The sequence below is a fragment of the Saccostrea echinata genome, unplaced genomic scaffold, assembly GCF_033153115.1.
Source record: "Saccostrea echinata isolate AGI-Se365-2 ecotype Australia unplaced genomic scaffold, CSIRO_AGI_Sech_v1 ptg000054l, whole genome shotgun sequence".
NCBI classification, from domain to species: Eukaryota; Metazoa; Mollusca; class Bivalvia; order Ostreida; family Ostreidae; genus Saccostrea; species Saccostrea echinata.
In genome coordinates, this window is record NW_026889803.1 from 62,158,144 (window position 1) to 62,170,247 (window position 12,104).

The following is a 12,104-nucleotide window of genomic DNA, read 5'->3' on the forward strand; positions in this document are numbered from 1 at the left end:
TTCACGCGCGTGGATTCCCGGACACACTGCGCCCGAGGGGTGCCGATGGTGAAAGCTAACATAATCTTATCGTCAATCTTTGACTATACACCTGTGCAGGGGTCTTGCTTGTCTCGCCAGGGCCTCTTGCGATATAACTGGCGAAAAAAATTACACCATACATCCCACTTTGCTGCTCCCGCCACATCGCACGTTATATTATAGCAAATGTTGTGTTTTAAGTTTATCTAATTAAGCGTCAGAATTAGTGATTACACATTCTGACATTTTTTACGATAATTTTTCAAGGCTTAATTTTTATTATCGGACTCGGCAGGAACAATCTGGTAATCGCTCCAAAAACCCTTAAATTGTTTGTCGAAGAAAAAAGGATTTCAATAATGAAAAAAAGGGTTCCATTTCAAATCAATACAAAAATCTTTGTTCTTCCATTGATTGTAAGATTTCTAATCGTTCTGTGGAGATCAATTTTCCAATCAAGTTATAAAAATTCCATCCTGTTTCCTTCCTAATGATAAAAATATGTAGAAACAATTGAATCTAATGCTCAAAAAGCCGATTTTCCTCGTTTTTGATATTAAAGTGTTGAAATAAAAGTGTTTTCGTGTCTCTAGGCTTAGCCCTCTTTATCCTTAAGTCTGTTTTCGTAACAATTACAACGAAATGATCGCCAAGTTTTGTTCTGCTACTTGACGATAGTGTAGCCACGGTACGTATTACCATTTTTTAAAATGCACGTGCCGGTTCTGTTTAATTCGCAGACATGCCTTCCCCCTCATTAAGATTTCTCTCTCTCCATGGTGCATATTCTCCGAATTAATCAGGATTGGTTTATTCGCTCCGTGTAATAATGGACTGGCTTTCATGTTATTTCGTTAATTTTAGCTTCAAATGACACAAGCAGCGCTTTCGCTGCTGGCGCGGAGTCTTGGGTGCGTTAGGCTCCGTTTTCGGAGACAGAGCACACCACTATCATTCCTAAGCATGACGAGTTTTCCTGAAGGTGCGTTTTTATCAGGTATAAATCTTTATCAGACTGTCCGTAGTTGTGGGGCCTTGGGGACACTGTACCGATAAGTTACACCCCCGGGTGATAGGTGGGATATTTTGGCATACTTGTGGACTTTATCGGGGTCATCTTATCATAAGGATCATCAAATTTATAGGCAAGTTGCCTTCTCCTAAATAAATGTATAAATAACAGCTGTAGTTGTGTATAAGAAACACATTGAAATATATCTGTAAGTCTTTAAGTGATTATATTTACTGACAAGACAATAATTCATGGCTTAGTTTACCTAGCATAGGGAGCAACGATCATTTTTCATCTCTCCCGGGGTTTTGATTTTCTAGTTTCTATCAATCGTCTAAGACACAGGTTGACCAAATTTTCTCCCTCGGACGAATCTTGACACGGAATGATTACTCGTGATCCATCATAAGACGGCACTGGCGACTCCGGAATCATCAATTAATATCCTCTGTTTATAGATCCCCTAACAAGCAGCCTAATTTGTATCGCCACACTAACAACTTGTCTGAACAACTCAAATCAAAATCTCGTTAGAGCCACTTAATCACTGTAATGGGTGATTTATGGAATGTTGGCCGGTTACAGTGAAGATGCGAGATACAAAATAATAAACAAAAGAAAACTCGTTTCCCCCTGCCCCCAGAAAATCCCCTACCGGATATCAATATACGGACATTACCGCTGTTCACTCAATCTCGGTATTTTTTTGTAAATATACGACTCACTTTAAACTTAAATATTTATATTTACATCATCGGCTAGGGGCCAAAAAAAAATCTTTCCGACCTTGTTTCCTGAAATCTAAGAATTTGTGTCATATCTGTTATTTCAGACGCGTATTCAATTTAAAAGCATTCTTTCTAGTCTGATGTGATGGTGAAAATTTCTTAGTGAGAGGTATAAAAATATTAAGTTTTGTACAATCCAAACTTTTTTTTCTCTCGGAGATACGGGCGCCATAGCATGACTTGACCCCGATGACCTAAGCGGTTTTGGGTGGGCCCCCATCGCGAGACACGTTCTTTTTGTCTGTTTACCTTGTCTAAGTCACCTACTGTAATTTCATTTTTCAGTGCCTTCGTGTTCATGTTTTGTAAACTCTGCCATTGTATTGACAAAATAAAATTACCCCTGTCACCAAATAAGAAGTGCTTCCGTATCTTATATACAGGACCGCGTTCTGCAGACTGCCAGGCAGTGGTCACTTTGATTGGAATTTTCTATTTATTCATTGTGGCTATAAACCCTTGATATCCTACTTAATCAGTGTAATACATGTGTTCGTTCTTTATCGCTCTATGGCACGACAGATCACGACCTGGTTAAGGTCATTGTCATCATTAATAATATTTCTGTTTATTTATTTATTTATTTATTTTTTTATTTATTTTTCTATTTATTTATTTATTTATTCATTCATTCATTCATTTGTTCATTCATTTTTTTTATTTGTGTATTTATTTATTCATTTATTTATCTATTTATCTATCTATTTTTTTTTATTTTGATCAAATTTACTATTGAAACGAGCACATTTACCCGTAAACTGTGTGCTTTTTAACCCTATGAAATTAACAGAGATGGAAAATTTAGACATTTATTTTGATTTGATTATGCTACGGGCAAAGTCTTTACATATCTTTCTCAGAGATGAAGAAGATGATGTATGAAGGAGAAATACCTATTATAGATATGTTACTTATCCAAAACCAACCAAACAAAATCGAGGTTATTACATACGATTTTAATACATAAATGACTTACAAAGAAACTTAGATTTACTTGTGTAAATATCACTGGGTTTAATCTACCATAACATGAACTCATACGAATTGATTGTAGCGTCATTGTATCTAGTAAATGAAAGGTACCTACAAATTTCCAAATTGAGAAAAGAATTGAGTTTGATAAAGTATAAGGTTTTTGGGACATAAACTTTTGGTAATCACAACGACCAAAAAAAAAACATTTTGTAAACTGACATTTTCAATGAAAAATGAAGAAAACCACTGTAAATATGGGATTTTTTTTTTGTTTTGTTTGTTTTTTGTTTATGTTTTTGTTTTGTTTTGTTTTGTTTTGTTTTTTATTTCAGAAAAGGAAATGTATCCAGATTTCATACAGTCTCACAACGCCAGGGGATTTGAGTCCATTCGTGGCAGTGGAACCCCTGACAAACTTCATTCGATTTTTACGGGCTTGACTGCAGCTGTAGGGATTTCTTTTGACATGATTTCAAATTGAGTTCCATGAAAATAAATTTTCTAGATAATTCAATCATTGTTTCAAAGTACAGGAAAAGGCCAGGGACAAGGTATGGTAGCGACCAAATTAATTGGCCCGTTATTGATATAAAAATCAAAACACAGCTTTAATTGTATAAATTTTGTTTAAAAAAAATCACAGCATTGTGCTTGTCTATCTATTAAATTTATATATTTCATACAATTAGTATCAGATGCATCTTGTACATGAAAATCTCAGATAGGCAAGCTTGTGAAAAGTATCTCAAATTTTACAAAATACCATCAGGATTTTTAAAAAGAAGCACTATCTTTGGTTCTGAACATATACAGATGCCACAAGATGACATTTTACCAATTTTTTCTCAATTCTGATGGTATTTTGTAAAATTTGAAATACTTTTCACTTCGGGAAACACAAAGCACAAACTTGGCTCTCTGAGATTTTCGTACACAAAATGCATCTGATACTAATGTATGAAATATATAAAGGACTATATTCGGTAATGACTAATATTTGCCCCCAAAATGAAACTTTGACGGAGAAATATATAATTATGTTCTAGGGGATATCTGCAGACTTCAAAACACTGAATATTTTCATAAGCCATGACGCCATATGTTAGATATGACGTCAGGAAAATGACGTAAATTCAAAATTTCCATGTTTTATACAGAAAAAGGTGTATATCACGTCGATATTTTGAGTAAAAGTCACCGAGCGCAGGTCTGCTCCGACTCAATATTTTGATATAATGTGTAGAATGATAATATCAATGAAATATGTAAATATTGTTCTGGAGCAGGCCTGCGCTCTATAAATTTTATAGTAAAAATTGAAGAATTTTTTTCTCTCCATTTTTTCCTCTTTCTGAAAAACAACACAAGATTCGAATAGTTTGTGACGTTATAGAAACATCAATTACCAATAACTACTTTGAAACTATTATATGTACAATTCAGCACATTTCAAGAAATTTTCAAATTATGACTTGGGGGGGGGGGGGGGCAAAAATATGCATATACCGCATATAATTTTTCTGAAACAAAACGTTCTTAAAATTGATGAACATTTAATTAAAAATGAGAAAATTCAGAAATTGACATATCTCGACATTCCAATGCTCTCTGTTAATCCTAACAGTTAGAATGAATGTAATCTTTAGTAACAGGTATTGCAAAATGGTTCTGATGATGAACTATTGCATCGTTCTTAGAGACATCCAAAATCAGGGACCAAAAAGGGGTCTTGGCCTATCTTATTCTTTATAATAATTATGGCGTCATTTAAGAAATAAGGTAGCATTATAAAGCTTTTATCAGGATGTAAATATGGGGTTGTCATGTGATCAAATTCCATAAAGCCCGAAGGGCTTTATGGTAGATTTGATCACGTACCAACCCGTATTAACATATCGATAAATATTCACGTGACTGATTTATATTAAATATTTGTGTGCTATAGTTTTAAACACATAAAATGATTTAGTTTTTTTTTTTCAAAACTCAACGGTATGAACACATCGACCACCTATCACGTTACTGTGAAATTACATCGATCGTTATGACATAACACGGTCATGTGACGAACCGTGAATATTCAGGCTTAAGGTCAAGATCTGGTAAATAAAAGGAGCCTAGAGATTTCTCAAATTTGAGAAATAAATTCCTTTAATGAAGCTTTATAAGTATAGCTTGGTCAAATAAGGTGTTTCGGGGCATAATTTGTAGGTAAACAAGACGAAAAATCATATCTTAAACTTTCATTTTCAATGAAAAATTAAGAAAATCAGTCATGAATATGGGAGTTTTTTCCATATCAGACAAATTAAATGTATCCAGATTGCCTACAGTCTCTCAGAAAACGGTATTTTGTATGTTCTTAGCCTCTTCTTTAAAATAATATTAAATTGAATATAGGTTTCGGGATTACTTTTCACATGATTTCAAATTGAATTCCAGAAAAGTACTTTATTTTCTACATAATTCTTTTACAGCTGTAAAGTACGGGAAAAAGAAAATTTAATTTGATTATGACGTCATAATGGATCTTGCATCAAAAAGGCAGTCTAAAATCATTTACTAGATCTTGACCTTAAATACGCCTTGTTCAAATGGTGTTAAATAAGGGAAAACATTTGAAAAAAATTAAGGTATGTCACTCGTGAAATTTGTTATATCAAGGATTTTTTGAGAAGTGTATTTTAGATAAGTACTCATATAGCATGACTCAAAATTACAAAGACAATGGGGTGTCAGTGTGCATCTAACTGAGCTACGGTACAATTAAGTTGACCTTTTTGCACTTAAACTGTAACTCTTTGGTTAATTACTTTAATCTTTATCATATTTAATCAGATGTAATTATGGCAATAAATATAATCTTATTTTACGTAAAATACTTTGAATAATATCTATGATTGAACAAATCATACAAAATAATGCGCATAAATTATTGTGTGACCTTTTTGCACTAAAAAAGTATCATATTTGGGGTATAAAAATCTAAAGAGGCAATAAAATATATACTTGTATCAAACTTTTTGTGAATTAAGTGCAGACAGATTGGAAGTATCGTGTTTTTTAAAATAATGAAAGAAAAAGTTGGGGTCAGTGATGTAAATTTTGAGATATTGGTCAAAATGTGCGATTTTCAGGCAAAAAACGGTGTAAATTTTATCTTGACTTCTTCAATATATCTTCATTTCTTTGCAAAGTCTGTTCAGTGAATGTTCAGTGACAAATGTGTAGATTTGAAGAATTTTCTTCTAAATATCCTTCCACCACAAGAAATAGTCCCTCATAAATCTTGCTTCTTTATGAATTTGAGAGCAGTTTTTTAATTGAATGTTGAATAATTTGCATTGTTTAATTTCAATATGTTATAAAAATTGAATTGTAATAAATAGTTTTGAAGTTAAAGGTTCCGACAGAACTTTTCTAAAAAGCTGACGAGTGACATACCTTAAGTAATTTAATTCTGGTTAAAACGCAGTATTTGATTGGATAAAAACTTTATACCGTATAAATTGGGTTGCCTACGTCACAATGACTTGCATCAAAAACATATCGATCCGCCTGACGTTACATTGAATTTGTTTGTTTGTTTGTTTTTTATGTGATCAAACAGCTTGCTCACGTGATAATTTGCATAAACGCCGAAGGTGTTCATGCATAAAATTGCAAACTGTTTCATCATCATCACCATAAAACCAAAAATCCAGACAGATTTTCCTCATATTTACATTTTCACACGATCCTTGTTTCAATAAACAAAAATGAAATATTTACGGGATTTTTATTCAATAATTAGAAATCTAAGTCTGTAATCCCCGCCCAGTGTGTTACTAAGCCACATATATAGAGAGAAGGCAGTTCTGTAACTTGATGAGCAAATGGCTGTATGAAGATATAAAGCTGTTTACTTATTTGTAGGTCGCCCGCGTGGCGCAGTGGTTAGAGCGTTCGCTCTAGAGTCGTGGATTAAGGAGTTGATCCTTACGTCGCGGGTTCGAATCCCACTGTGGAACGTGGAGACCGGTCCTTTGGATGAGACCGTATAAACCGAGGTCCCGTGTCGTAGTAGGTGCTGGCACGAAAAAGATCCCTCACTGCTCAATGGCCCTAAGTGCCGAGTATAGGTCAAACAAACAAACAAACAAACTTATTTGTAGTTTTATCTCGGGCAAAGACATTTGAAAATGTATTCATTTTGTAATATGTGTAAGAATTCAATGTATGACATTTTCAATAGGTTACAAATCATGATTTATTACAGATATTTTTAATTAGAAGAAGAGGTAACCGATATATTTTGGAAACTGAAATCCAGAAAAATGTCGAGTTCATTTATAAATGATCTTGTGGTATCAGCCCTAATAAAATAAAACATAACCGTAAAATTACTAAAAACATTTTGAAATAACCAGTTTGCCAAGTTTTGCTACAGTGATCGTTTTTATTTATGACGTACGTCACAAGAGACGCATCTTTAAAAATAAATATTGTTTAAACGTCCCTACCGTTTCCTTCTATAATAATTTTTTTAGTTATACAAAACTAGGTTAAAAAAGCACACAGCAAATGGATTTTCTTATCCAATTTCCCGATGATAAGTTTGGTAAGGCATTCTGCAACTTCTTGCTACCAGTTTTTAACATGGTACATTTTCTTGACATCCTTTTCATTATTTGTCTATATGTCCGTCTGTTAGCTTTTAGCTCACGTGAGCCAAAATGCGTCTCAAATTGAATATTAGTAGTGTTCGTCTATATTGTCTGTCTCGTGTGCTGTCTGTAAACTTTTCACATTAAATTTTGAAAGTTTTTCCTATTAATTTCCCTGTAAAAATAAGGGGCCACAACAAGGGATCAACTATTTATCTTTAAAACCCGTTTCTGTAAAATTTACTCATATTAATATACAAGCATTCTAATATAGTGCAGATTCATTTCCCTTTTAACGTCTATTATGGCTGTGGATTTCTCAAGAATTCCAATCAAAGAAAACACAAAAGGCTAGGATGGCACTAGCTGCAGAACTGTAGCTCTCTGGTTTGTCTGTTCGAATTTTCTCAACCAGAGAGCTACAGTTCTGCAGCTAGGGTGGAAATGGAATAAGTTTTACAAGATGTACGGTTAAATTAAAAAAAAATCAAGAGTAGCAGGGCGACACTAAATCATATCAATGTATAATAGTATGCATACAATATAGCGTATGAGTTCAACCTTCTTCAAATATTGATACTGGCGTTGGAATGGCGGTAATTAATATAATTTAATACAAAATCTTTTATAATGGTGAAACTGAAAAGTGATTTTTTTAAACAATTAAAAAGGGTATTTTTAACCAGGAACCAAATATATAATAAAGTAATAACTGAGATGGATGTGACATCCCAGTGCGCTCTGTGGTCAAGGCCCTGTCTGTAAATTGTTTATTGAAGATTAAAAAAAAAACATTTCTCCTTTACTGTCCTCTTTATGACGCATTTCAATTTAAGCATGATGAAATCTTTTTAATCAAAATGATCATTTATACAATGGCTCTGACCCAAATTATAAATATATTTAAATATATAATAATTGTTAAATATATATATTAAAATATATACTAGTATGTATATATTAACAGACTCTGCAATCTGCATGTAAAATGAGTTTGAGCGCCTTATGCATAGGAGGAATATCCATGTGCTTTTAAAGAAATTAAATTCCGCATGCTAATTGCTGCTTTCATTCACTTTTGTGTTAATAGTATGATTGTTTCTTGGCTAATTACAAATATTGCAATGTCAATAAATTAAATGAATGGAATTAAATAACACTAAGCAATATCAAAACAAATTAACTCTCAATTTCACACTGACAAAATGTTTATAACCAATATATTTAAGATGAAGATTACCGAGAAATTTCTTTGTCAAACTATATATTGTAATGAATATTGGGAAGTTTCAACATGTTATGCTGCACGCACGCCTTTGGTTTTTTATTCAAATTCAGGAAATGAGATGATGTTTATTTTTCACCTTCCTCGCATGTCTGTAGATTTTTAACTTGAATCTAAGGGGTAGTGAATTTCGTAACTTTTGATTTATGTTTTCTTTTCATTTTGATAACTGGATTATATTTCCATTGAACCGAGTAATTTGTTCACGTGGTGCAAACCGCAAACCTCGCATGGAGAATTGTTTTACAACGACTCGAAAATCGGACACCCAATGCATTAAAACTCAAATTTTTATAGTAACTCTTCTCTAATGTAAAACAAAACAAGTATTTTGAAAGCTTTCTTAAAGCATTTCATGTCCCCTCCGGAACCAACAAATCTTGACAATGCATACTGAGGTTTATTCTTGATAGAATTCTATTAATACTAGTATACAATGTGCTGTCATTATCAACATAAATCACTCTTAACACGAGTTTTAGGATCCCCCCTCTCATTTTCCCCCGAAACGCCCAAGTCCATGAAAATGAAATACATGCATCTGAAAGTTAAATCTAAAACTTTAAGATTTAAACACTCTTTTAAAGAGTCCATTATTCTACCCCAAAATTCCTGGGCTCAAACTTCAAACTGCTTCTCACAGAAGTGTGCCAAATTATAATTCAGCACACATACTCTCAACCTTTGACTAGCGAGTGGGAGCGGATCAAAGATATATTATTTTCCAAATTTTCCTCACATTGGAAATTAATATATTAGAACTTCTAACAGAGAATATACAAGCAGGGCCTGAAAATTTATTTATTCATATTTTATAGGTGTTATATCGATGGGTCGTTTGTACATCCATGGATAAAATGTGTACAGAATGTGCTTAATTCTTGTGGATTGTCTTATATATGGACAAGTCAAACATTTCATAGTTTTAACTGGCTTAAGTCAATTATTAAAGATACCCTAAAAAATCAATTTGAACAAGAATGGAGAAGCACTGTTGATAGTTCACATAAGTGTATTAATTATAGAATTTTTAAAACAAACTTTGGTTTCGAAAATTATTTGCTGATTTACCAAAAGATTTAAAAGTTACACTTACAAAACTACGAACGTGTAATCATCATTTGCCAATTGAAACAGGTAGATGGAATAATATTGATAGAAATTTAAGAATATGTACCATTTGTGACTGTAAAACTATTGGTGATGAATTTCATTATGTTATGGAATGCAAGTTCTTTTCGAATGACAGAAAAATATTTCTCCAAAATAGATATTGTAAAAATCCTAACACTTTCAAATTTAATGAACTAATGAACACAAATAATGTAGAAATACAGAAATCATTGTCAAAATTTATTAAGAAAATCTTCAAAACTGTCTGTCCTTCTTGAATCCTCCATATATATATCTGATTATAAGTTTACTTTCCTTTCCTTTTTCATTATATACTTGTCTATTTTTTGACCCTTGACTATAATTTTTGTTTGTATATATGTGTATATGTACCTCTTGTACCAGTAATCTGGTTTTGAGTGAATAAAGAATTGAATTGAATTGAAAGTTAAATCTAAAACTTTCAGATTTAAACACTCTTTTAAAGAGTCCATTATTCTCCCCAAAAGATGTAAATTCCTGGGCTCAAACTTCAAACTGCTTTTCACAGTAGTGTGCCAAATTACTAGTATAATTCAGCACACATACTCTCAACCTTTGACTAGCGAGTGGGAGCGGATCAAAGATATTATTTTCCAAATTTTCCTCACACTGGAAATTAATATATTTATTATATTAGAACTTCTAACAGAGAATATACAAGCAGGGCCTGAAAATTTACACGTTTTTCAATTTCACAATAAAATAGAAAATGAGGACAAACATTTCAGTTTTTTAATTTATCATGCAGTTTTAACTTCTACGTTGTGTTTTTTCTATTAGTTTCCCGTTGTTTTGTCATGGGTTGGGATCCAATAATCAAACAATCGTTGTAGAAAATACATTTTTTTCTCTCAATTCAATGAATGGGGCTTTTCATTAAAGAAAAAAAATAAACAAAATAAGCTGGTTTTGTTTTTTAACCCATTGACCGTTATGTAAAAGTTCTGCATTAGAATTCTATCTCGTTCTTCTTTGTTGATGCTTGTTTCACATTCAATATTATTTTTGTATCCTGTTATTTTCATTCTAAGTGTATATGGTAAATGATAAGGGAAAATGGTAATATCCCTTACAGTTTATTTTTAAATCAAAGTTTAGGTTTTTCGATAGTAATCCAGATATGAACATTGCATCTGAAACGTTAGAAACCACTATCAACCCGATATTGCTGAAATATATCGCACGCAAATAAGTTAGATGAAAAAATTATATATCAAATATCTCGAATTTTACTGCGATAGATACCCTATACTGTAGAGATAGGGTTAATTATGTGTCTATCTAACCATTTTCTCGCGTCGAGTGGTGTCGTTAAAACGTACTGATCCAAGATGTTTTTAATCATTTCATAATTTATATTTCTAATTTCTCCCAGGAGCCTTTTGATAATAGAATTCATGTTGCTCATAAAGTCCGTATCGCAATTTGCATGACGTTTTTACGATTGCGTTTCTGCACGGACGACGCCACTACCCCACACACAGTACGGCACACGTGCATTATAATTGGGAGGCATTGTATCTTTTCTATTGTCGATAAGACGGGATTTTCCCTTGTGTACATGGTCAGATTATGATCAATGAAAGGAAAAAAGGAATGAGTAATTTTGGTTATTCATACGAGAGAGAGAGAGAGAGAATCCAATAAATGGCCGACAAAATTAATATTGAAAGAATTATCCCACAGATGACTTTGAACAAGTATTTTCTGCAATGACCCTTGATCCAGCCTTTTCTGAACAAGCGTTGACTGACGGAACGATTTTGCTACAGGAGATGAACGCTATGACTGGTGATGAATATCATATCAATTTCCCTGATTACAGATATTAAATCCTTATTTTCTGTATTCTGAAGAAAATGAATGACGTTTCTTATCGTACAGTGAACATAACCACACGTGAAAGGCGCCTAAAGACGCGGCTCTTTACCAGAGTCTCGGCATCCCCGAGTTTCCAAGAAAATGCTAGTCTGTCTTTGAATGCCACAATGTTGAACTGAAAAGAAAGTGATGGAAGTGAAACATTATTGGCAAGAAACTATTTGGGAAAACGTTGTCCGGTTGGATAAGATGTAATCTGGCTTTTTTGCTGGGGTAACTAACCTAAAACAGTCATTATCTGTGTAATTAAAACGTTAAAAAACATTTTCATTGTGAAAGGTCTATGACTTCAAAAACAAAATTGACAGATATTTCTTTTTTTCTCCTCGGTCTGTACAAAG